This window comes from Poecile atricapillus, chromosome 4 (genome assembly GCF_030490865.1).
Source record: "Poecile atricapillus isolate bPoeAtr1 chromosome 4, bPoeAtr1.hap1, whole genome shotgun sequence".
Classification (NCBI taxonomy): domain Eukaryota; kingdom Metazoa; phylum Chordata; class Aves; order Passeriformes; family Paridae; genus Poecile; species Poecile atricapillus.
The window spans coordinates 73,776,580-73,803,745 of NC_081252.1; the positions used below are offsets into that span (position 1 = coordinate 73,776,580).

The window sequence follows — 27,166 nt, forward strand, 5'->3', positions numbered from 1 at the left end:
AGGGAATGGACAGTCTGATGGAGCAGCCTCAGTGCTGGCTGTGACCCTGAGGGTCTGGCATGGCTGGACTGCTCGGTGTCATCCCAGCCCTGTGTGCCTCAGTTTCCCCTTATTAAGGGGCTGCCAGTGGGATTCAGGGTGAGATTTCCCCACCCTAAACAATCCATCTCTGTGCATCCCATCTCTGCTCTGACCCCTGGTGTGAACACAGCCCATCCCTAAAAAGCACCTGGAGAGGGTCCCACTGGCTCAGCCCAGCATGATTCCACTGAAAATCCTTTGGAAAGGTGGCTGGAGGTGCTGGCAGCTGAGCCTGTGGGACTCCCCAGCTCAGGGGATATGAGGAAGCTCCTGGTCACCACTGAAAGTGTCCCAGCACGGAGCTACATCCCTTTCCTGGCTCCCCAGCATCTCCCTCAGCATCCTCACGCATCCCCACATCCCAAATCTCAGGGATCCCAATGTGACCCCCTGCTCCAGCCCAGCTCCAGGGCCCCAAATGCCAGGGGGGCCCCCTCTCTTTGTCACCAGACCCCCCCTCTTTGTCACCAGACCCCTCTGCACGATTTAAACCCCTGCCCTGAGCGGGATGTTTTTGGGGAGGCTGATCCTGCCCTTTGGGATGAGCCATCACCTCCGAGCAGTCCCAAGGAGCCGTCCCCACGAGCCCTGCCTGGCTCTGCCATCCCCAAACCTCAGTCCCCGCAGGAAGGACAAGGAGGGGACCCTCCACCGCCTGCCACCCGCCACCCACGCCACCAGCCCGGCCGGGATTTATCATTAACTCGCCCCGAGGAATTTCTTGGGCGCGGAGCCAGCCCTGGAAGCGCCCGCTCCTCCCCGGCCACCGCGCTCGGAGCAATCCCCCATGGTGGCTCTTCCCCACCGCCGGAATCAGCGCTGCCGAACCGGAGCGATGCCCTAAAATCCGCTGGGGTGCGAGGTCTCGGTGCTGGGGGCGGTTCCAGATGGATCCAGCGGGGTTTGGAAAGGGGGAAATCGCAGCTTTCCCCAGCCTGAGCTCCGCGCACCCCATCTCTGCTCCCACCCGCCAGCAGCCCGGTGTCCCCCCCAAAAAAATCACCTGCAAAAGGTCCCAGCAGCTCAGCCCTGCACTAATCCACCCAAAACCCTTCTCTGCCCTGCCCGGCCCCAGACAAAGGCTCCCGGCGAGAGGGGGAAGGAGAGGAAAGGAAAGATCCCATTAAAAAAGCCGGCACCCACCGGGATTTACCTGGGCAGCCCAGGGGTGCATCCTGCAGCTCCCCATCCTCCGCCGACCCCGAAATTCATTGTTTCCCTGCGTGATATCCCGGGAAAAAGTCCAAATTAATACCTGCGGAGAGCAACCTGCTGCTGGGCTGGGGCCAAGGGCTGCCCTTGGCTCGGTGGGATTGGCCACGGAGCCCGCAGGAGATTTAACTCTTTGTGCCCGTGTCCGGCAGGGATTTTGGGAAGGGATGGCTCCGTCTTCCTCAAAGGGAAATCTGGGGCTGATGGTTTGTTTTAGATTAAATGGGAATTTTGGGGTCAGACGCTGGGTTTTCCTGAAAAAAAAAAAAAGGATTTGGAGTTTGCCTTTTTTGTATTTTCAGATGGGGGTTTTGGGGGTCTGATGGCTTCGCACAAATAGGGATTTGTGGATTTGGGAGGTTTTGGGGTTTGCTCAAATAGGGATTTGTGGGTTTGGGAGGTTGTGGGGTTTGCTCAGATAGGGATTTGTGGATTTGGGAGGTTTTGGGGTTTGCTCAGATAGGGATTTGTGGATGTGGAAGGTTTTGGGGTTTGCTCAGATAGGGATTTGTGGATTTGGGAGGTTTTGGGGTTTGCTCAAATAGGGATTTGTGGATGTGGAAGGTTTTGGGGTTTGCTCAGATAGGGATTTGTGGATTTGGGAGGTTTTGGGGTTTGCTCAAATAGGGATTTGTGGATCTGGAAGGTTTTGGGGTTTGCTCAAATAGGGATTTGTGGATTTGGGAGGTTTTGGGGTTTGCTCAAATAGGGATTTGTGGATTTGGGAGGTTTTGGGGTTTGCTCAAATAGGGATTTGTGGATTTGGGAGGTTTTGGGGTTTGCTCAAATAGGAATTTGTGGATCTGGAAAGTTTTGGGGTTTGCTTAGATAGGGATTTGTGGATTTGGGAGGTTTTGGGGTTTGCTCAAATAGGGATTTGTGGGTTTGGGAGGTTGTGGGGTTTGCTCAGATAGGGATTTGTGGATTTGGGAGGTTTTGGGGTTTGCTCAGATAGGGATTTGTGGATGTGGAAGGTTTTGGGGTTTGCTCAGATAGGGATTTGTGGATTTGGGAGGTTTTGGGGTTTGCTCAAATAGGGATTTGTGGATGTGGAAGGTTTTGGGGTTTGCTCAGATAGGGATTTGTGGATTTGGGAGGTTTTGGGGTTTGCTCAAATAGGGATTTGTGGATCTGGAAGGTTTTGGGGTTTGCTCAAATAGGGATTTGTGGATTTGGGAGGTTTTGGGGTTTGCTCAAATAGGGATTTGTGGATTTGGGAGGTTTTGGGGTTTGCTCAAATAGGGATTTGTGGATTTGGGAGGTTTTGGGGTTTGCTCAAATAGGGATTTGTGGATCTGGAAGGTTTTGGGGTTTGCTTAGATAGGGATTTGTGGATTTGGGAGGTTTTGGGGTTTGCTCAAATAGGGATTTGTGGATTTGGGAGGTTGTGGGGTTTGCTCAAATAGGGATTTGTGGATCTGGAAGGTTTTGGGGTTTGCTCAGATATGGATTTGTGGATTTGGGAGGTTTTGGGGTTTGCTCAAATAGAGATTTGGGGTTCAGAGGTTTGTTTTATCTCAAACAGGGAATTTGGGATCAGACCGTGTGTTTTTCTTCAAATGGGAATTTTGGGGTCTGACAGGTTGGTTTTGCACAGAGAAAGTTTTGAGGGTCCCACAGCTTGTTCTGCTCAACTGGAATTTTGGGATCTGACTGTTGGGTTATTTTGTTTTAATACTTTTTTTCTCAAATAGGAAAGTTCAGACTCTCCAAACTTGTTTTTTCTCAAATGAAGAATCTGAGATTCAGTTTGCTCAAACAGGGATTTTAGGATCAGACAGCTGGGGTTTGGATTATTTTTCAAATAGGGAATTTTGGGATCTGATGGCTTGGTTTTGCTCAAACGGAGATTTTGGGATCAGGTAACTTATTTTAGTTGAAGGGGGATTTTGGGGTCTGGCAGCTGAGTTTTCCTCAAATAGGGATTTGGGGTCTGACCGCCTGGTTTTTGTTTGTTTGTTTTTCAAAAGGGGATTTTATGGTCTAGGGGTTTGTTTTGGTACAAATAGAGATTTAGGGCTCTAACAACTGGGCTTTTTTCAAATGGAACTTTGGGGTCCAACAAATTTGGCTTCTTTTTCAAGTGGGGATTGCTCAAAACAGCTCATTTTAACTCAAACAGTTATTTTGTGATCTTTCTACCAGGGGCTCCATCTCAACTCTCCCATCCTTCTGGGGATGTTTCCCAGCTGTGTGAATGAAAGGCTGTGAAGAGCTCTCACAGAAGGGCAGGGAATTGGATGGATGGGATGAATGGGATGATGCATCCACGGAATCATGGAATGGTTGGGTTTGGAAGGGACTTTAAACCCCATCTCATTCCAACCCCTGCCGTGGGCAGGGACACTTTCCACTATCCCAGCTTGCTCCAAGCTCCATCCAGCTGGCCAAAAGCCGGAGCTGGAGCTGCTCTCCTTCCTTCCCATCACTCAGAGCAGAGCCCTGATGCCACAGGAGACCCTGAGCTCCTTTTTCCCACTTTCCCGGCTGCCAGCGCTGCGGCAGGAGAGCAATCAGGCTCCCCTCGGGCGCCATCCAGCCTCAGCACTTACTCTGGATTATTTGCAGTCCTGGAGGGAGGGAAATAAAGCCACACAAAGCTACCACTAATTTAGGCACATTTGCTCAAGTGAATTTTCTATTGGCAGGATGTCTGGGGTTCAAAGGAGTAAAGCAGCAATAATGCCAAAATAATCAAATATGGGTTAATGTGCCTTTAAACCAGGGCAAAACACATTGCTGGGGTGCACGGGGAAGGTGTAAATTATACCAAAATGCGTTCCTGTGGAGATTCAAGCTCTTAATTTTGCCCTTAAGCACCAGCAGCAGAGAATTCCGACAAAAAGGCTGGTTTTGGGATGTGTGTGCACCTTGGAAGTAGCCAGGCAGACAGAGAGCCCTTTCCATCCCTGGCAGTGCTCTGGCAATGAGCAGAGGTGGCTCAGGAGCTCTGCTGGATGTGGAGCCTTCCCAGCAGTGGGGTTTGGGGAAGCTGTGGGAGCACAGGAGCCTGTGGCTGCAGCAGGCGCGGATCTCACAGGAGCCAGGCAGTTTCCTGACACTGCAGCTGGTGGAGGCCGTGCTCGTGCTCCCTTTGGGAGCTGAGTTATGTCTTAGCACTTCCCACAGATGAATAAATCATGATAGGAGAGACTTTGGAGAAGGCTGGAGAATCCAGGATAACCCGTGCTCCTGGCGCTCTCAGGTGGGGTGTAAACTTTTGAACCCCCAGCTCCCGTTTCTAACCCAGGGCTGAGGCAGGAACCTCTCTGTCCCCCCATCTCACCTCCAGCAAAGCCCCTCCATCACCTCTGAGAGCCAAGAGAGCTGCCCAGTTCTCACCCAGCACCCCTTTGTGCCAGGGCTCCTGCACAGCCAGCTGCTCCCAGGCCACCGTGTTTCCCTGTCCCCACGGGACACAACCACCAGCACTTGGTCTCAGCCCTTTGTGGGGTTCATCCTTCTCTGCTGTGCCCTTTTTGGGTGTCCATGGTCAAACTGTGTCACCCAGACCCAACCTCCCGAGGTGACCTCCAGCCTGGGACTACAGGGTTGGGTTTACCCCCCAAAAAGCCTTCCCTACCCAGCCACGATGGCATCACTCTGTCTTGGGGCTGAGGCTTTGAACATCCACCCTTCCTTCTTCCTCTTGAAAAAAGGAAAAATTTACTCTTCCAAAATCCAAACTCTTTGTTCCCGTGTCCTTCAGCGGTTTTTATCCCTTTTCCTGGCAGGAGTGGCACCCCCTGGCAGGGTGATTTCCATTCTCTTGGAGCCCTTTCATTTCAAGATTCCCCAAGCTCTCTGACGTCCCTGGACTGCACCTGCAGGATTGGCTCAGAGTTTTCTGCACTGACCAGAGAAGGAGGAAAACATCAGCTGCAGTGAGGTCTGAAGGAGCATCAGTGGCTGTGGACATTCCCCAGGGTGGAGAGCACTGATGTGCTCAGGCATGTGGCAAAGCAGAGCTGGAGATGGGAATGGGAGCAGAGACAGCGGCTCCCTGCACTGGGATTTCTTCCTTGAAAGCTCTGGGGAGCTGCTTTTCAGTACCAGACACCCCAATGTGAGCAAGAGCCTCCCTCCTCTCTCCACCCAGACTCCTTTATTTAGAGGAAAGATCATTTTCAAAGCCTTGAGGAGCAGAAAAAAGCCCTAAATAAGGGTACCCTGGCTGCTGAACACACTTTGAGGCCGTGAATGGAGTGAGTCTCCATCCCAGGATATCTGAGTGCCTTGGCTGGGCAATGTCAAGGCCAGCCTGGTCTGGTGATGAGGACAGTTCTGAGTTTGTGCTGGAGGCCTCCAGAGATTTCCAACCAGCACCACAAGAACTTAAACCCAGCTCAGACCTCAGCTGTGAACGGACTGTGCCTGTAAGTGCTTGGCATCCACAGGGCTGGGCACTGGAACCAGATTCCTGCAGTATCTCTTCACCAGGCTCTGTCTGGAGCTCTTCCCCACCCTCTGTTATTAAAGCAGAGAATTCCAGACTGGTTTTCCGAGGAAAGACCCTGTTTTCTGTGACACCCAAGGGTTTCTGTGACACCCAAGGGTTTCCCTGTGTTTGTGGAGAGATGCTGCCTTGCCTAATTTGTTGTGAGTGATCCCTGCAGGGATCACAGGGACCACAGCCAAACGTGCAGGATGGGGCTGGTAGAGGAGCATGACTCCACCATGCCAGGAAATCCAACCTTTCTGCTGGGAAAGCTGATAAAATCCCCAGCAGCCTGCACAGTCTGAGCAGGCTCTGTGGCTGAGCTCCCAGCAGAAACGTCAGGATGACACCCAGAGTTTGTTTGTGCGAGGAAAAAACTTGGTTATGTGATAAAACAAACCTTCTCTGCACCTGGGGGATCACCAGCACAGGGACATGCTGCTGGTCTGGAAGTTAAAATGCTGGGAGAGGCTTTTCCTGCTCATTAAGTGGAATTTGAGCCTGTGTGAGACCTCTTCATACCCACAGGGAGCTGGGGGTGGGAGAGGACCTTCTCCAAGCTGTCACAGAGGATGGCAGGGGGTCCTGAGGCTGGGTTCACCCCAAAAGCTGAGTTGATGCCAGCTGCTGCAACGGGGGACATTTTCCATCTCCAATCCACGACATCTGCCTGCTCAGCTTGAGCCAGCACAAACAAGCCAAAAGACTCTGGTTTGTGTCATCCAGAGGGATGGTTTCCTGTTCTGGAAAAAAACCATCCCTGCTGGTATAAGCTGTCTCCTCCTGTACCAGCACAGGGCAGACAAAGCCTCGCAGTGCTGGCAAGCCACAGCCTGGTGCATGGGCCAGGTCTTCCCCTAAATCAGGACAGGCTCCTGCATCTCCACCTGTGGGTGTTGGAAGCCCTGAGTATGCAAATCCCTGCTGGCTGTGCTGGCCATGGGATTTGGGTCAGGTCTGAGCTGCCTGGGGGGAGGATGTGAATTATCAGCTTTCCCAAATCATGTCTAGACCAGAGGATTGTGGAATTGTAGAATCATCATGGAATGGTTTGGATTGGAAAGGAGCTTAAAGCTCACCCAGTTCCAACCCCCTGCCATGGCAGGGACACCTTCCACCATCTCAGGTTGCTCCAAGCCAAATCCAACCTGGCCTTGGACACTTCCAGGGATGCAGGGGCAGCCACAGCTTCTCTGGGCACCCTGTGCCAGGGCCTGCCCACCCTCACAGGGAAGAATTTCTTTCTGATAATTAGTCTAAATCTCTCATCTTTTAGTTTAAAACCATTCCTTAAGCATCCTTGGGTGATTACCCAGAATGAATGAAACAAAGCTCCCATTCACAGTCCCAAAGCATCAGGCCAGGCCTAGTTAAAATAAATTGGAGCAATCCAGCTTGCAGCCAGGAGGGCCAGATTTCCACTGAAATCACCAGGTGTCCAAGGATCCTCTTTGGAAGTGCCCTTTCTGTCCGTATCAGGAATTAGGGATTTGTTTCAGCCCCCTCAGGGTGGGAGGTTTTTTCCCAGGGAGGAACATCAGGGTCAGGACTAAGCTGTGTGTGGTTATGTTGTTCCATCGATCTCCATCTCCATCTCCATCATCTCCATCTCCATGTCCATCATCTCCATCATCTCCATCATCTCCATCTCCATTTCCATCTCCTTCTCCATCTCATCTCCATCTCATCTCCATCATCTCCATCTCATCTCCATCTCCATCTCATCTCCATCTCATCTCCATCTCCATCATCTCCATCATCTCCATCTCCATTTCCATCTCCTTCTCCATCTCATCTCCATCTCCATCTCCATCTCCATCATCTCCATCTCATCTCCATCTCATCTCCATTTCCATCATCTCCATCATCTCCATCTCCATCATCTCCATCTCCATCATCTCCATCATCTCCATCTCCATCATCTCCATCTCCATCTCCATCTCCATCTCCATCTCCATCTCCATCATCTCCATCTCCATCTCATCTCCATCTCATCTCCATCTCCATCATCTCCATCATCTCCATCACCTCCATCTCCATTTCCATCTCCTTCTCCATCTCATCTCCATCTCATCTCCATCACCTCCATCTCATCTCCATCTCCATCTCCATCTCATCTCCATCTCCATCATCTCCATCATCTCCATATCCATTTCCATCTCCTTCTCCATCTCATCTCCATTTCCATCTCCATCTCCATCTCATCTCCATCTCATCTCCATCTCCATCATCTCCATCATCTCCATCTCCATCATCTCCATCTCCATCACCTCCATCTCCATCATCTCCATCTCCATCTCCATCTCCATCTCCATCTCCATCATCTCCATCTCCATTCTGGCCAATCTCTGCTCTGGGGAAGAATTGGTGGCTGAGCAGCTTCAGCAGAAACATGAGAATCCTCAAGTCTTGGGAAAGATCTTCTGGAGGGGCAGTGGAACACGGAGCAGGAAGCCTGGAGCACCCCTGATGGCTCCCAGGCCTCTCTGGGTAGGATGGAAGGTTGACAGTTCCCTTTGCAGGCCACAAGGACCCAGCTGACACAGTCCATGGGCCACAGAGAGGGACTTGGCCAACTGGAAATGGGCATGGGCTGAGGTGCCACCTGAATCCATGACCATCTGATGGCCCTGGACTCCTGGGAATTTGGAATTTGCAGTTAATGAATGACCTGAGCAGCTACAAACACATCCCCCAGGTCCTGCCTCCCCCAGGGCTCTTTGTCCTTGGAGGAATGTGGGTATTCCCTGCCCTGAGGACAAATTCCTTTGCAGTCACCAGCACTGACCCGTGACTGGAAACCAGTTTCCCCAGTGGCTGAGCCAATGGTTTTGTCTCCAGTTCTGCTCCAGCCACCATCTCCCTGGCTTCCTTTTCTTTAGGCTGTGTGGCCAATTCCTCCATTTCCCAACTCTCCCAGCTCTGCTCCCCAGCCTTGCTCATCTCCAGGCTCATCCTCCTCAATCTCATCCTGCTGGGATGCCATGCAGGGAAAAAAAAAGAAGGAAAAGTCTTCACAACCCAGATTTGTAACTTTGGTGGCATCAGGATGGCTCAGAACTAGAAATCACCCCTCTGCATCACACATTAATCCTTAAAAACAGCAGGGAAGGATCCAGGTTTGGCCAGGAAGAGGGATGGAAAAGGGTTGGGGCACAGAGGTGCACAGCCAAAATACGTTCTGCCTGTACAGGGTGATGCCTCCAGACTGCTCACCAACCCTTTTCCTGAATATTTGTGGCCAAGGCAGGGTTTTACTGGTTGTGCCAGGGGATTTTGTCCCCCCCTGAGCAGCACTGGTGGTGCCTCCGTCCTGGAGATACCTGGACACCTCCTCTCAGTGGCCTGTGAGCAGTGGGACAGAGAGACTTCGAAGTGACAAAATGGAAAAGCTCAGAGAGGATCCACAGGCAAAATGGAAAAGCTCAAAGGGATCCACAGGAAAAATGGAAAACCTTGAAGGGATCCACAGGCAAGAAGGAAAACCCCAAAGGGATCCACAGGCAAAAATGGAAAAGCTCAGAGAGGATCCACAGGCAAGAAGGAAAACCCCAAAGGGATCCACAGGCAAAAATCCCTCTTGTGTTGGAAGCATTTTTGGCTGTGACCATGCTGTGATTTTGCCCTGCCAGGAATGACTTTGTGCAGATCCTCCTGCACTCTGGGGCAACCTTTGGAGCAGCTCAGGTGTTTGTGGCTCACCAAACCTTCACCCTGCAGGGCCAAACCAGCTTTCCTCTGCAGTTTTCTTGCACCCTCAGCATCCCCCAGCCCATTTCTGGGAGGGGGCTCCATGCATCCACAGCAGGAGGATGGAGCAGTCGGCTCCTGAAGCCACAGGAGATGCCAGGGATGGGGAAACATGGAACCAATGTGATCCCCTTCCAGTCCACCAGGTGAGGAGGGGCCTTTTCCCAGCCCTGCCAATGCACAGCCACCAACTCCTTCTGCTCCTTCATGGAGCGATGATGGGTGGGGAAACCCAGGAATGGGATTTCTCTGGAGATGCCCTTGTGCTCCCAGCCGGCCTGTGGACCTCACCCCATCACCTCTGAACGGGCCACAAGAGAGTTCAGGGCAAGGAACGAAAGGAAGGAGTGGAGGGGATGGGCCAGGGAGGGAAAATTTCCATAGCTGCATAATAAAGGTGATTACATAAGGGCATCCTGCGTCATCTGCGGCTGGCATCTCCGGAGAAGTAATTACATCTGCACCACACATCTAAAGAAAATATTATCACATTGGCTTCCAAATTCTATAATTAGCTCTTGCAAGATGTGTGCCAGGGGCTTTATCATTCCGTGTACGTTGGCTATGGAGCCAGGCACAGACACACAGAGTTTTTTTTCATTTGCCAGCAAGGAAAATATTTGGAGTTTAGTGTGGCAGCTGACCCCAGTCCCCCTGGCTCTGAGGGTTTGAAGTGGTGTGTAAAGAGTGAAATATTTTCCTGGTCTGCCTCGGTGCCTGCCTGGCCGTGGGGATCTGATGGGAGGGCAGGAATGGCAAAGCCAGGGCTTGGCTTTCCCTCCTCCTTCAAATGCTCTTTGATTTCTGCCCTGATGCTCTGAACCTCGGGAAGGCTTTTTTCCCTCGCTAAATAAATGACCTGATTTGCAGGGAGGTGTTGCCCTCACCGGTTCCTGGGCTCTCTGCTCTGTCATACAAAACAAAACCCTTTTGCTCGGACTTCAGAACCAACTCTGGGCTTTGAACGCTCCTCCCATCCCTCCAGATCCTTGGCAAAAGGAAAAGAAGAGGCTTTGAAATGGAAGCAGAGGCTGCAAAACTCTTGGTTTGATGGAGGGCTTTTCATGTGAGGCTGGAGATGGCCACGGGATAAGCTGGGGACACAACAAGGGCAGGGATGGATGGGAGGATGAATGAGGCAGGGATTTGTTTTCCTTCTGTTTTCCATTTGCTCAAAACCAGCCTGGGAGCCCTGGAAAGCACCAGCAGCTCTGCTGCAAACAGAACAGTGAGGAGATTTATCCACATCTCCTCCAAAGAAGCTCCTCCAGCAACGACTTCAGCTGGAAAATGGGGCTGTGCACGATCAGGAGAGTGGGAGTGAGTGCCAAAATCCCCAGGGCTTGGTGAGAAAATGGTTGTGTTGTGTGTGTGAGAGCATGTGAGTGTGAGAGCGTGTGTGTGCAGCTTGGATAAACCATCCTCAAGTAGAAAAACATCCTCTCTATCCCGGCCTCGTGGAGTAGGGCGGTGACAACTCCTCCCTGTTTCTCAGTTTTGTGTTATTTCCACTCAGAAGATGCAGAGAACTGGAGGATGGGGAGAGAGGAGGACTCCAAAGCTCAGCAGAGCTGTCATTAGAGCCAGATCCAGGAAAACCTGTGAGGAGTGAATAACCCAGCCAGGGGGCAGGAGGTGAGACCTGCCCAAAAGCACCACTTTGCTCCTGTTCACGACCAATTTCCAGAGCCTCTGGGTGTGTCAGTGATCAGAAATGCTCATTCCAGGAGAGGAAAACCCAGAGGCAGAAAGCAAGTGTGAAAAAAAAGATCCACGATGTCTCTACTGAGTTATCTCCAGCCCTGCTGTCCTCTTGTGCTTTTCTACAACACCTTGTGACTGGTATGAAACCTTTCTCCATTGCCCCAGCCATCCTGAATTCAGATCATCATCACAACTGAGTCACAGGATGGTTTGGGAAAACTCAAAACTTAAAACTCATCCAGTCCCACCCCTGCCATGGGCAGGGACACCTTCCACCATCCCAGATTGCCCCAAACCCCATCCAACCTGGCCTTGGGCACTTCCAGAGTTGTGGCAGCCACAGCTTCTCTGGGTAAGCCACACCAGGGCCTCACCAACCTCACAGGGAACAATTTCTTCCCCACATCCCACCTAACCCTGCCCTCTGGCAGTTTGAAGCCATTCCCCCACACCCAAAGTCCCTCTGCAGCTCTCTTTTAGCCCCTTTAGGTACAGGATTTTGTGAGTTTCGTTGCTCACCTGAGCTTTGCAGAGCACCTCAGGGCTCCCCAGAACGTGAGGTTTATGCACTTTTGGGGACATCAAGCTGCTGGCCTTGCCCTTCTGCCCTAACCCTGCTCGTGGCTTTCACTGCTTCCATCCCTCAAAAGAAACCCCCAAAACCCTCTTCTTTGGAAATTTTCCCTCTTCAGCAGCAGTGTCCCAGGGACAGGGTGGGGAATGGCACAGCCCTGGGCACATCGTTCCGTGTGGGAAGGAGAGAGGTGGAGAAGGGTGGTGTGGGAGCAGGGAGAAAGGGAGAGCAGCTGTGTCCATGATTTGCAGGAGAGAGAACGAGCTCCTGCACGGTTTGGGTGGTTTCATGGTGAACATGGGGGTGCTGGGTTAATGGTTGATGGCCTTCAGAAGCTCCTTCCAACCTCCACCATTCTGTGATTTTATGTTTCCAGTGGAGTGCAGCAATTCCCAATGGGAATTCCCAGTGGGGCTGCCCATCCATCCTGAAATCCAGGCAGAGCTTCCTTGCTTTGTGCAGGGATTTGCCAGAGGAGAAGGCTGCAGCACCACCTGCTCTCTCCACTCTCTGTTCCTCTCATCCCTACCTTGAGCTCGGGGAAGCAGAATTCCTCAGGCATGCATGTAAAATGGGAAGCACTTGTGAAACAAGCTCCAGAGGAGCTTGGCACATGTTACAAGCTTGCACTTCATATATTTGGGACAGAACTCACCCCGCCACAGCATCCTGATTAATTTGTCTGAGCTGGGAGCAATCCCACGCCGTTCATCTCACCTGTGCTGCTGACAGGAGCTGCCTGTGCAGGCACCAGGAGTATTCCCAGAATTTTTCCTCGGTAGTTTTGGGTTTTTTTTAAATGAATCTGTGCTGACAAATTGCTCAGACATTCCCAGGAGGCTCTGCAGGAGTGTCAGTGGCTTTGGGGCAGCGCTTCAGACGGGTCCAGAGATGTGGCCAAATGACACACAGATGTGGAGCTGTCTCCTTTTTTCAGTTTTTCAGCAAAAAAAAACCAAATATCAGGAAGTAAATGAAGGTGAAAATAAAGGAGAAAAGGACAAAACCCCTTCCTCAGGCAGTGGTTGGTGGCCTGGAGAGCTCCCTGCCGTGGTATGCAGTTGATGTTCAGTGTTTGAGGGGAAACTTGGCAAGTTCATGGACCAGAAATCCATCAGGACCTGCTGTAAATTGCACAGAAGGCAGATTTGGGAGTGTATTGAGGGAATATAAAGCAGGCTGTCAGACTGGCCCTTCTCCTCCTATCCCTGCCCACTGCTGATAGAATTGTTAAGGCTGGGAAAGACCTCCAAGATCATCGAGCCCAAAAATTCACCTTGATTTTTCATCCCTAAAACATTAAGTGTCCCCTCAGGAATGCAGCAGGCTGTGCAGAAAGAGCTGTGAAAATTCAAATTGTCGTAATCCAGAGGTGCCTTGTGTTCATGATTCTACAAAAACCAAAACCCAAAACAAACAGAAAACCATAAAAACCCAACTCCCCCAAAAGACCCCCAAAACAAACAAACAAACCAAAAGCAAAAAAACCAAAAACCCTTAAACCACCAAAAAACCAAGCCCCCCAAAAATAGGAAACCGTACAAACTACTGAACACCTTAATATTTTCCTAAACTAAACAAAACCAGGGAATTTTCCATGCTGAGGATGCATTAGCTGTCATGAAAGCAGCTAAATCTGCATGGTAGGACAAGAAATTCATCTCCAGCAGGAAGGTGGGATGGTGGGGAAGGGGAAATGGGGGCTGATTATTTGAGCAAGCCGTGGGAAGGAAGAGCATCCTTGGGAAAAGGCTGCTTATCCCATGAGGAGATGTTAAGGGCCTGAATTCCCTGCTGAGGGCAGGAGCAAGAGCCTGGTGCATCCCAGGCCACCCTAAATGTGATTTCCTTGGACACAAGGAGAGCAAACGCTGTCCCGGGGCCCAGCTGGAAGCTGGAGAAGCCCCATGAGGTCACTTTTGCAGGTAGAGGGGTCCCAGGAGCTCCAGGGGACATGGCCATCATGCCCTTAGACCCAGGAGGAAAGAAAACTCTGGAAAAGATCTCCATGACTTGGTGAGGAGCTTTAAAACTTGATCCACGTGCATTTGTAGTAGGGAAATCACCCTGGTGTGTGCTTGGAGAAGTAAAAGGCAGAGCTTGGGAGAAATATTGGGAAGGGCTGGAGCTTGTCCAGGGAAGGGAACGGAGCTGGGGAAGGGTCTGGAGCCCCAGGAGAGGCTGAGGGAGCTGGAAAGGGGCTCAGCCTGGAGAAAAGGAGGCTCAGGGGGCCCTTCTGGCTCTGCACAACTCCCTGCCAGGAGGGGACAGCCGGGGGGGTCGGGCTCTGCTCCCAGGGAACAGGGACAGGAGGAGAGGGAACAGCTCAGGCTGGGCCAGGGGAGGTGTAAATTGGATATTTGGGAAAGTTTTCACCCCAAAATAGTGGTCAAACATTGCAACAGCTGCCCAGGGCAGTGCTGGAGTCCCCATCCCTGGAGGGATTTAAAAGCCATGTGGATGTGGCACTTGGGGACAGGGGTCAGCAGTGGTCTTGGCAGAGCTGGGGGAAAGGTTGGACTCGATTATCCTGGGGGGATTTTCCATCCCAAACAGTTCTGGAATTCCCTCTGCACATGGCTTCTTGCTTTGTCTCCGTGGCCCTTGGCAGCCTCTCCTGGTCACTGATCCTGCTTCCCTCATCTCCTCATCCCAGAAACACCACCCCGTGAGGCTGGCACCTGTTTGCCTTGGGAAGGGCCTTTTATTCCTTCTTCAATCAAGGCACTGCTGAGATGCCTCCGTGGGAGGAGGGAGAGGGGTTAAACCCCCCCAAATGTCAGCGGTCCCAAAAATAGCCAGGCTTTTCCCGCTCACATTGACTCACCCATCACAGACCACAAACTCCTGAGTCACGGCAGGGGCTGTGGGGAAATCATCTGTCCCTGCTCTGCTCCAAACAGAGCTTGTTTGTGTCCAGAGTGACCCTTGGTGACCCTTGGAGGGACAGCCCTGCCCTCATGCAGGGCTGGGAGATGGCCCTGGGGGCTGGGGAGGAGCTCAGCGTCCTCACCCTCTTCTGCTTCTCCTGGGGTTTCCTGGGGTCCTTTCTGGGGCTCAGCCCTGCCAGTGGGGGTTTCTACACCTGCAGGGGCCTCCCCCTCTGGAATAAGGTGCCCAGCAGGAAGTGGGACCTTGTGTGTGCCCACCCCACAGGATTTCAGCTGGCTCTGGTTTGACTCCCACTCCCTCCTCGCAGTCCTCTCCCATCCCTTCACGAGTGCCAGAGCTTTAACCCCACGTGGGAACCATTCAAAAATACCTTTCTCAAAACCCCTCAGTGCTCCCAGCTAAAGAACAGAAATGAAGGGAAAAAGCCCCAAATGATTCTGGAGGTGTGGGGAGCAGGAGTCTGTCCTGGGATCACAGCCAGGAGCAGCACAGCTTCTAAAAGCCACAAGGTGACCCCAGGAACCCTCACGGCCACCAGGGAAGTGGTGACCACAGGAAATGGGGCAGAGGAGGGGCTCCATGGTCCTTTGGTGCCAGCCTACCCCCTTTTCCCTGCAGGAGACTTCCCACCAAGAGCTGTCCCCTCTCCAGCACCCAGATCCTCATGATCCTAACCCAAGATTCCCAAAACTCCTCACTTTGGTCACTGGGGCCCTCTCCCACAAGGAGGAAGGTGAAGGAGGATGTGCTCACTTCTCCCCTGCTCGGTCCCACCGGAGTGGAGACCCCGATCCCGCAGCTGGGGTTAAAGGAAAGGTTCTCATTGATATTTTGGGAGCCACTTCCTTCCCCTCCCCTCCTCCAGAATAGCTTTTTGTCTTTGGGTTTATTTTCTTTGTTGCCTCATAAAGGTTTGACCCTGGCGTGTTTTGAATGGACTGGGAGGCAGCATTGAATTCCTCCTGGGATGTGGCAGCCTCGGGCATGGGAGGGAGGAGGGAATTTCATTGTGTCCAACCTTGCAGACCTTGGGGAGGAAAAGCAGCGGCTTCTCCTGCTGTGGTTTGTGTCTGCTGAGCCCCGTGTCCTCTGCAGCTCCTCCCTTGGCTCAGCCCATCCAGGCACCCCCACTCGTGTCACTTGTCCCTCGCGGAGCTGCTCGGTGACAGCTCCTCTGCAGTGGGAAAACGGGATAGCCATCCCTGGATAGCCAACCCTGGATATCTGTACCTGGATATCCATCCCTGGATATCTGTACCTGGATATCCATCCCTGGATATCTGTACCTGGATATCCATCCCTGGATATCTGTACCTGGATATCCATCCCTGGATATCTGTACCTGGATATCCATCCCTGGATATCTGTACCTGGATAGCCATCCCTGGATATCTGTACCTGGATAGCCATCCCTGGATATCTGTACCTGGATATCCATCCCTGGATAGCCAACCCTGGATATCTGTACCTGGATATCCATCCCTGGATATCTGTACCTGGATATCCATCCCTGGATATCTGTACTTGGATATCCACCTCTGGATATCTGTACTTGGATATCTGTCCCTGGATGTCTGTCCCTGGATATCCATCCCTGGATATCTGTCCCTGGATATCTGTCCCTGGATATCCGTCCCTGGATATCCATCCCTGGATATCTGTACCTGGATATCTGTCCCTGGATATCCATCCCTGGATATCTGTCCCTGGATATCCGTCCCTGGATATCCATCCCTGGATATCTGTACCTGGATATCTGTACCTGGATATCCATCCCTGGATATCTGTACTTGGATATCCATCCCTGGATATCCGTCCCTGGATATCCACCTCTGGATGTCTCTCCCTGGATATCCATCTCTGGATATCTGTCCTTGGATATCCATCCCTTGATATCCATCCCTGAATATCCACCTCTGGATATCTGTTCTTGGATATCCACCTCTGGATATCCATCCCTTGATATCCATCCCTGGATATCTGTCCCTGGATATCCACCTCTGGATATCTGTCCCTGGATATCCACCTCTGGATATCCATCCCTGGGTATCCATCCCTGGTTATCCATCCCTGGATATCCACCTCTGGTTATCCATCCCTGGATATCCACCTCTGGTTATCCATCCCCAGGTCTGACCCAGACTCTTCAGGGCCCTTCACCCCTCTGCTGCAGCCGATAAAAGTCACTGCTAAATCCCTGTGGACCCCACGGATGGATCCACGTTCTTGTGTGTTTACAATGCCCCAAAATAAAGAGTAAAAGCTCTGGTTAATGATCACAGAATCACTGGGTTGGAAGAGAGCTCCAAGATCATCGAGTCCAACCCAGCCCCTCACCTAAACCATGGCACCACATCCAGTCTCTTTTCAAACACATCCAGGGATGGTGACTCCACCACCTCCCCAGGTAGAAAATTCCAGTATTTTATCACCCTTTCTGTAAAAAACTTCTTCCTAACATCCAACCTGACGTGGCCTCCTGACCCACCAAAGGGTCTTGGAGAGCTCAGGTTTCATTTGGGCTCTCTCTTTTCTGCCCAAAATACTTAAGAACCAACACTGGCAGCCGAGACAAAACTTTCTGACATTCTGGCTCAATAAAGTTAAGGAATTTACTCCACAATTCAGTTTGCAATTGGCCATATCAGGTCTCTCCTGGACGTTCACGGATGACAGGGAGGGAAACGACTTTTAATTTGATTTTACACAATTAAGAGCAGCAAAATAACTGCAGCAGCACTGCCTGTCCTCAAGCTGGAGATCAGAAAATTGCTGATAACAACGGAGGGGAGAAAAAAAACCCAAACAACTCAATAATTTCTGTTCTGGCTTCGGAAAAAAGCAGGCTGATGTTCTCATATTGCACAGGGACAACGAAGTGCTTTCTAGTCCATTAGTAACCCAGGAAGACACTAAATGGCATGGCCTGAGGATAAACATTTTTAAACAGCGGGTTCAGATTAATTTGCTCCCAAGAGCCCCGTGGAAGCAGGACGAGGGGAGGTTTGGGCTGCTGCTCATCCTCTCTAAGAAGTCCTGGGATTTCTCTCAGATCCCAGAAGAGTGGAAAGATGATAATTACAGGGCAATATTAAAAAAAAAAAGGGGTGGGGAAGGAAGAGTTGGAATGATGCAGCTTAGGCTGTTAGGAAGGGATGCAGGATTAGAGGGATGGAGCGTGGGAAGCTGTCAATAGAAATAGATGGCTGATAAAAAAACAGCATTTCACAGACTCCTTCAGCCTCACCCAGGGCAGGTTTGGATCAGGCGACCTCAGCAGCACCACAGATGGAAACGTGCCCCAGGGAGGAGCTTTGGTTTGGGGTGTTGTGGTTATTCTGGTTAAAAAATGAGGTATCACAGAACCATGGAATGGTTTGGGTGCGAAGGGACCCTAAGGCTCATCCCATTCCCTTTCACCCCCTGCCATGGGCAGGGACACTTCCACTGTCCCAGAGTGCTCCAAGCCCCATCCAACCTGGCCTTGGACACTTCCAGGCATCCAGGGGCTTCTCTGGGCACCCTGTGCCAGGCCCTCCCCACCCTCACAGGGAAGGATTCCTTCCCAGTCCTTAAGGTTAATCTGTCCTCTGGCAGTTTAAAGCCATTCCCTTTGTCCCTCGTTTTTCTCATGGAAGTTCACAGCGGGGAGCTCTGGATCTTGCCTGGATCCCAAGGGACTGGGACAGGGATGGTCCTCCCTCCTCCCTCCTCCCTGTGCAGCTGCTGCTTAAAGGAAAAGGGATGGGGGAGATGAGAACCTCACTGATCCCATCCCATTTCCCCTGAGCCCCAGAGCTTTTCAGGGATGCCTCCCACCCAAAGTTGTCGTTGGATCCCCCAAAAGGTTTGCTGCCATCAGAGGACACTCTCCCTGATACTGCCTGCTCCCTCCTCGCTCAGTCTAATGCTGTTTCATCCTCCAGGAATTTTTGGCAGGGAATTACGACCTGTGAGAAAAGCTGCTTCACTCGGTTTATCTTTAACCCAGTCTTTGAGTCATCTCCAGTTGCATTTTGAGGTAGAGTGGAGTCACATCCCCTCATCCTTTCACCCCATAAACAGGGACTTTAACCCATTTTAGGCTCTGTAATAGCTACTCTGGGTATTTTGGTGGCTCTGAGGCACTCCAGGAGTTAAAAATCCCCGCACCAGGCTGTGGTTCCCCTCTGGAAGCTCCTCTGCAGCTGCACAAATCACCGGGATACCTGCAAAAGGTGTCCCTGGAGCAGGAACCACCTCACTGCTGCCATCCCCACCTCTTGCTGGCCACTGGCCACCCCCAGGGAGGCAGAATCCCCCAAGGTAATTCATGCCAATTACTGCAATCAGCTAATTAGCAAACAAGATCGATTCAAATGAAGTTACGGTGTCAACAGCTATTATGCAAGCTTGTGTGTGCTGGAGGAAAGCCATCCTGAGAGTCCCGGCGGTCAAAAAGCCCTCGGGGGTGGGAATTGGGGAGAGGTGAAAGGGATGTGGGGGGTAGCAGGGAAATTAAGGGGGAAAAAAACCTCATGGCTGAGACAAATTAAGGAGGAAAAGTGTTGAGAATGGAAAGTGATGCAGGTAATTGCTTGTAAACACAAAAGGGATGATGGAGAGGGGTGATTCTCACCAGCCAGGCTGCGATGAGAGGGAGAAATCAGCTCTTCACTGGGGAATTATCCGGCCTCCTCTGTAGGGATCCCCCAAAAATGGGAAGCAGGGGAGGTTCTCCCTCCTGGAAAACTCCAGGGTGAGCCATCCTGGGAAGAGCTCTGTGATAGATTTAAAAGCACGACAAGCTCTCTGCTCCCTGCTCCGGGACACCCATCGGAACCATCTCTCCAGTGAAAACCGAGCTCCACTTTCGGGAGCGATTCGCCAGCCCGGGCTTGCCGGGGATACAGCGATCTCCCGACGGGAATTCCAGCCAGGCTGGCTCCATCATTTCTCCGTCGGGAAGCCCAAGCCTGAAGCTGGATGGGACACGGGGAGCCTGGTGTAAAGCCTGCAGAGACATCTGCTAATCCTCCCCTAAGCCCGCTGTGATGGATTTAAAGGGTGTTTTTGTCGCTCGCCCCCGGGATCAAGATCCTTAGAGGATAAATGTCCGAAGGAAATGAAGGGATTCTTCTCCCCGCATGAAAGGGAGACTGGGCTCCCGCAGGGATGTCCCCGGGGCGGTGCGGGTGTCACCTCCCCCGGGATGCTGCCCTGATGCCGCGCTGGAGCTGGGGCAGGAGTTTGGCTGCCCTCCTCGGGAGATGACAGATGCCCTGGTTTTATCCCTGAGGAACATTATCCAGCACTCCAGAAGTCTGCCTGCCTTTTAAACCCTGGAGGGGCGCAAAATTGCTTTGCGCAGCGTGGGGAGCTGGAGGAAAGGGTTTTCCCCGGTTTGTGTCCCGGGCAAAGCCGAGATTGGGGCTGTAACACCCTGTCCTGCCTGTCCTCAGCTTCTCCTCTAAGGATGAGAGGGAAAGACGACAAGGGATTGATGGGAAGCTTCATTAAAGAAGGAAAAAAATCAAGTTTTCCGGCTTGAAGGAGTAACTTCTGGGTGGTGGATGTATCCACAGAAATGCTGGGATGGCTGTGCCAGGAGCGTTCATGGCACGGGGCGGCTGCCCAGGGATCCCTCGGGTGGTTTGCAGGACTTGTTTTTAAAACAAACAGATCCCTTCTGTTATAAATGCAAAGGCAATTTTGGGATAAAATCAAAGAGAAATTTATTAAAAAACAATAATAAACAGAAACAGCGATAAAAACCCACAATAAAAAGAACAGCGCAGCGCTGGGTGGACAGGGGTCTACACCAGAGGTATAGGTTTCCCAAATCCACGTCTGAGCATCCTCAGGATTGGGGTTTTATAGGATTTTTAAGTCCTCAGGCCAAAATTCCAGGCAAGTTCCATTCACCAAGTGTCCTTGATTGTCCAGTGAATGGATTTCCTGACCTAGAATGATGACATTATTTTGTGTCCGGCCAGAATCTCCTCTCATGCAAAGGAGACTCTGTGTATTGCAAAGTTAAGTTTTTCATGACAGGGTGGTGGAATCCGGGTTGGTGCCGATGGAAATCTTGGCGGAGTCTCCCCCTTTGTTTCCAGTGATTGTATCTCCAACACTAGTCTGACAGGTGGGGGATTCAGGACTCGCAGAGGATACTTTTTCTGAGGCTTGTCTTTGTCGACTTTGATTGTTTCACAACTGATGTCTGCAGAGACGTTGGTCAGGTCCGGAGTTGGGTTCCTCCCCCGAGCTAGTCCTTTTGTTGTCTTTGATGGCTCCCATCCTGCCTATTTTCCGAGTTAATGTCTCTTATCTGGGTGTTGGCTACAATCTTTTTCTTTCGGAGAAGAGCTCCCAGCCAGGTTTGGGAGGAGGATTTCTTTCTTTTTACATACACATCTTTGGTTTTTATTATTTTAACATATACATCTTATTTATATATCTTTTCGAATTTTTACTTACACATAATTTATTACAGTCCCCCACCTAATAATTTATCCCATTAAAAATTCGTATTTTATTATTATTTGGAGAGGAATACTAGTATTCCTCCGTACTTTCTTTATTTTCTTGTGCTAACATGTGCTTGGTCTCAAATTAGGATTATAGGATCATTATTCAATGGCACTTTAGTTTCATGTTTTAAGTTTCTTCCCTCCCAGTACATTTTCCTCCCCACGGAACACGGCTTTACAGTTGCTTTATTGTAACAAATAGGGTTAACTCGATGATATGCTATAAAAATGGATTGTCTCCTTCCCCCAATCCAGACAGCCTTATTACACTGCCCGCAGACTGAGATTGAGGGAACCCCTTTTAGTTCTCTTTTTGGTCGGAGGTGATTAATTTAACGTTTTGATCCTCCCAGTTTCGAATTTGATTTTCTGTAATACTTGCTCCCGGATTGGAACACTCAATTTTCTCTTTTAATTTGTACAATTTTAATTGGGTGTCATTTAACCAGCAGATTCCTAGGTGCAGTTCTGGGGACAAACGGCTAATGTCTCGGCTTTTGTGGCAGCTTGACACTGCTCACACTTCCCCGTGGGGTCCACCACCGGGGGCACCTCGGGGTCTGTCCCCTTGGTCGAGCACATGACTAGGCTCAGGAACATCAGGATTCCCCACCACTTCATCTCTCTGCCTTGCCCTTCGCCCGTATATAAGCATACGGCGGGGTAAACCATCTTCTTGGCAGCAAAGACTATCTTCAGGGGCCCTTGATGTTCTGATGGCAAATCTTCGCTTGAAGACCGCCCACCGGGACGCTTTAACCGTGTCAAATCTGCACGGAACTTTTATTGTTTGCCGGCACTCGACTACTAAGGGTTCTGCCTTGCAGTCAAGCTGACCCCCTAGACCGTTTCGGTAAAACAGGAGCCACTCAAGAGAGTCAGGTTCCAGCAGGCCCACCTCGGCAGCAAGTATTAAGAATCTGTCTGTCTGCTGTAATTCCTTTTCAAAACACTTTGTACATAAACCTCTTGGTTTATGTCCCATTAAACAGTGAGCAACCCAAATTTGTTTACAATAAGCACATTTAAAATGGATAAAAGGAAAGCAATAACAATCAACATTGACACAACTTATCCGATCTCCACTCATTTGTGTTGTCACCGGAGTTTGATCTTCAAATCTCCTGGGGGGTAGTAACTTCCCACTCGGTTGAACCGTGATCTGTGATTTTCTTCACTCGAGAGGAGTGAGTCTAACCTTTTCGGCCGTTCGCACAGCAGTGTCCGTGGTCAGGAGAACGAGGAAGGGACCTTCCCAATGAGGACTGAGGGGAAGTTCCCTCCACACCTTAATCAATACTTTGTCGCCCGGCTGGATTTTGTGAATTGGAAATCCCAATGTTGTGCTTTGAGGAATCAATCCTTTTTCCCGGAGTTCCTGTAGATTTTTATTTATAGAAATGAGATAAGGTTGTAATTGCACATCCTCTATCTGAGGGTGTGCCACCGGCATCCCATGCCTATATGGCATTCCATATAGCATTTCAAAAGGGGATAAACCGGTTTCAGAATGAGGCATGGTCCGGATGTTTAACAAAGCTAAAGGAAGACATCGGACCCAAGTCATTTTTGTTTCGATTATTAATTTGGACAATTGCGATTTTAATGTTTGATTCTTCCTTTCTACCTGTCCCGAGCTTTGAGGGTGCCAGGGGGTGTGATATTGCCATCTGATTCCCAATGCCTCTGACAGTTGTTTGATGATTTTGGAAGTGAAGTGAGTCCCTTGATCAGAATCGATATGGTCTACTATCCCATATCTAGGAATTATTTCCTCTAGTAGAATTTTAGACACGGTTTGGGCCGTAGCCTTTGCTCTGGGAAATGCCTCGACCCAATGTGTCAGTTTATCCACTATCACTAATAAATATCTATTTCTCCCAATCTTTGGTAGTTCCGTGAAATCTACCTGGATTCTCTCGAATGGCCTATACGAAAGTGGCCGGCCACCCCAATTTGTTTGTTTTGAATTTGCACGATTTACTTTCTGGCATATCACACACCCCTGTACCTCTTGCTTGGCAAGTTCAAAGATTCCTTTACATCCGAAAAATTTTAAAAATTGTTCAGCCAGTGCCCGGGTTCCCCAGTGGGTTTGTTCATGCAATCTCCTGAGTATTCCTCTCGCTATACTTTTTGGAACCAGCTCCCTCCCGTCTGGCAACCACCATTTATTTTCTTTAAAATATCCACCTACCTTCTGGAAATCTTCTTGCTCCTTCTCTGAAGGAAACACGGACACTTCTGGGGTTTCTTTGGGACTGATCTCGGGAATACTTACCGCCAGTAACGCAGCTCGTTTCGCCTCTTTGTCCGCTAGATTGTTTCCCCTGGTGTGAAACCGCCACCCAGTTTGGTGTCCTTTTACATGGACTACTGATATCTCCTGGGGCTCCCTGATAGCTTCTAAGATTTGTTTAATTATTTCTCCATGTATTAATCTTTTTCCCTTGGTGTTTATTAAACCTCTTTCTTCCCATATTTTTCCAAAAGTATGCACTACCCCAAATGCATACTTTGAATCGGTGAAAATAGTTCCCCTTTTTCCCTTCAGGCCTTTGAGGGCTCTTAAGAGTGCAAACAGTTCACAGGCTTGAGCCGACCAACATGCTTGCAAAGGACCTGATTCTATGATTTGTTCGGTCTTACCATTTATGATGGCATAACCTGACTTTCTTTTTCCTTCTACCATTTTTGATGAACCATCAATAAACCATTTTTCTCCCCCCTCTAACTCTTGATCTTCCAGGTCTGGTCTTACCTTAGTTTGCAATTCCACTGCTTCAATGCAATTATGCAACAGCTCACCTGTTGGTTCCCCAAACAAAAACTGCGCCGGGTTTTGGGCAGTAGTTGTCCTCAACTCGAGGCCCGGCAAACTAATTAGCATGGCTTCATATTTCAGAAGCCTCGAATCAGTTAGCCATTTCTCGGCTTTTTGTTGTAAGATATTTCTTACATCGTGTGGGGTGTAGACTGTCAAAGAGGCTCCAAAAGTTATCTTTTTTGCTTCCCCGACTAACAGAGCTACTGCAACAATTGCTTGCAAGCAAGTGGGCCACCCTCGACTGACTGGATCTAGGATTTTTGATAAAAATCCTATGGGCTTTTTCTTTTCTGCCCACTCCTGGGTCAGAACTCCTTGGGCTGTTTGTCCACTTACATCAACAAATAGCTGGAATTCTTTATTTGTGTCTGGCAAGGTTAGAACAGGAGCAGTTATAAGTGCAGTTTTCAATTCCTGAAACTTGCTTTCATCCTGTGTGGTCCATTTTACTCTATCTGTGTTTAATCTCTCATACAGAAATTTTACTTTTTCACTGTATCCTTCAATCCACTGTCTGCAATATCCCAGGAGCCCTAAAAATTGCCTGATTTGTCTTTTCGTTTTTGGGGCTGGGAGCACCAGAATCCCGGCCACTCTGTCAGGATCTAGCATCTTTTTCCCCTGAGAAATCCAATGTCCCAGATATTTTACCTCGGGCTCCGTGAACTGCAGTTTGGATTTTGATACTTTCAACCCCCTTTTTCCCCAGAAAATTCAATAATGAAATTGTACTTTTTCTGACCTTTTCCTCCATGGTTCCAGCAATTAATAAATCATCTACATATTGTAAGAGCTTTGTCCCTTTTTCTGGAATGAATTCAGTAAGTAATTGTTCCAATGCCTGTCCAAATAAATTGGGTGATTCCACAAACCCCTGTGGGAGGACCGTCCACCTTAACTGTTGATTTCTGTTCGTGTCAGGATCCTCCCACTGAAAGGCAAAGAAATTCCTACTCCCTTCATCCAAAGGACAAGTCCAGAATGCATCTTTTAGATCAATTACACTGTACCATACATCCTCAGGTGAGAGTCTGTTAAGTAAAGTATAAGGATTTGCCACCACCGGAAACCTGGTTCGGGTTCTAGCATTTACTGCCCTGAGATCCTGAACCAGTCGGAAGCTCCCATCCGTTTTCTTCACTGCCAGGATGGGGGTGTTATGTTGGGACATGCTGGGTTCGAGGGTACCCCCTCTAAGGAGGTCCTCAATTACTAATTTCAAACCTCTTCTCCCTTCTATCGGGATGGGATATTGTTTGATCCTTATCGGATCCTCTGGGTTTTCTATTTCAATTTTGATGGGGGTAATATCTAATTTCCCCACCTCCCCTTTCGAATGCCATACTTTGGGATCAATTTCCCTTTCATCTTTTGGAGTCAAATGGAATATCTTTATTACTAATTCAGAATTCTTTACAACAATGTTTATACCTAATGCAACAATCATGTCTCTTCCCAATAAATTGTAATCAGCTTCTTCTACTAATAATAAATTTCCTAAACATATCTTATTTTGAGACTCAATTTCCACATCTTTTATTACAGAAACTTTGAAGGGATCTCCTTTAGCACTAATTACAACTACTTTTTCTTTACTTGCCACGCATCCCCTGGGTAATTTCTGCAGGGTGCTTCTCTCAGCTCCCGTGTCAACCAAAAATTCTATTTCTTGGCGATGGGGACCTACTTTTAATTTTATCAAGGGCTCTTTTGCTGTTACCATTCCCATCTGAAAGAGCCCAAGACTTCTCTAATCTTCTTGAAATACTTGTTTATCTTTTAATTTCTGACGGCAGTTCCGCTGAATGTGTCCTACTTTCTTACAGTAAAAACATTCTGGGGAATCCTTCCGCGGGGCGGAGCCGTCCTTTTGAGACTCCTGCGGCTTTTTCGGCGCTGTTTTAAATTTGCCCTGTGCCTGTTCTTGTTTTTGAGCCTCCTTTACTGCGGCCACTAGTATTTTGGCCTGGAGTTTCTGTTTCTCATCCTCTCTCCTCATGTAAATCTTTTGAGCTTCCCTTAGAAGCTCTTGGAGACTTTTCTCTTGCCACCCTTCAATCTTTTCTAATTTCTTTCTAATATCCTCCCATGACTTTGCCCCAAATTGGTTTTTGAGCAAAACTTCCCCCACTGAAGGGCTAGGATCAGTCCCAGAATATATCTGCAGACTTTGCCTTAATCTCTCTAACCACTCAGTGGGTGATTCCTCTTTCCTTTGGCATTCCTCAAATACTTTGCTAATATTCTGTCCTCGGGGGACTGCTTCTCTTATTCTTCGTACAATCATATTCTTTAGATTCACCATGCTTCTCTTACCTTCTTCTGTCTGGCCGTTCCAGCTCGGGTTTACGCTAGGCCATTTTTGGCTGCCTGGCATCCCCTGTGGGTTACGCCGTTCCCAATCCCTGATACCAACTTGCTTAATCATCTCTCTCTCTTCCTGACTGAACAGCGATCTCAGGATAGCCATGAGATCTTCATACATATAAATACTACTTCCAAAACAAAATCATCCAACCTCTCAGCTACCTCAAACGGGTCATCTAACAATCGTCTCATCTCTTTCTTAAACGCTCGCACATCCCCTGAGTTTAGGGGTACATTCACAAACCCAATCACTCCTGGAGCGGTAGGCACCTCCCTGAGAGGGAACATTCTGTGCCTACTCTCATTCTCTTCCCATCTTTCACTCATCTGTCTAGACTTAAAACGAATCCTGCTTGCGGGGGGGGAATAGGGGTTTTTGAGAGTCTGGTCCTTTATTACTGATGTAAAGTCCGTTGCCACCAGGTTATTATGAAAGATTCCCCCTGTCAAATTTGAGGGACCTGGCTGTGGCAGCGGGACGGGCAATGGGGGATAAGGAGATCCCCGACCTTGCACCACCATGGATTCTGGAGAAGCGGCGGCGGCTGCGGTCCCCACAGGAGGAGCCAGAGGGGGGGGGCCACCGGAACCACTGCTGGCGCCGGCTCCCCTGTTCGCGATGTGTGTGCTTCACCTGGCTGTGCCGGCGAGCTCGTGGGAGCTGATGGCACCACTTGATCCACCACGGGAGGTCCTGCCGGCCCGTGGTACGGAGGGGGTAAATGATCAAGGGGCTCCCAGGTTTCTGTTTTTGTTTCGCTTTTTAGTTTCATTGGAAATAGCCCTACTCTGGCCTTTAGCCAGAGTTT

General features: G+C 49.9%; 1 protein-coding gene across 6 annotated transcripts in view; it reads right to left on the reverse strand.

The window, feature by feature from the left end:
• The window catches only part of LZTS3 (leucine zipper tumor suppressor family member 3), a 58,356-nt gene that overhangs the window by 20,368 nt on the left and 10,822 nt on the right, over nt 1-27,166 (reverse strand). For 2 of the 6 annotated variants that reach the window (XR_009277618.1, XM_058838379.1), the window contains exon 1: nt 1,235-1,442. The exons of 1 other annotated variant lie outside the window; for it this stretch is intronic. The gene's annotated coding sequence lies outside the window, so the exon portion shown is untranslated. Of the gene's footprint in view, nt 1-1,224; nt 1,444-27,166 lie in introns of those variants that run through there. 3 more of the 6 variants (XM_058838381.1, XM_058838384.1, XM_058838380.1) reach the window with 3 other exon arrangements.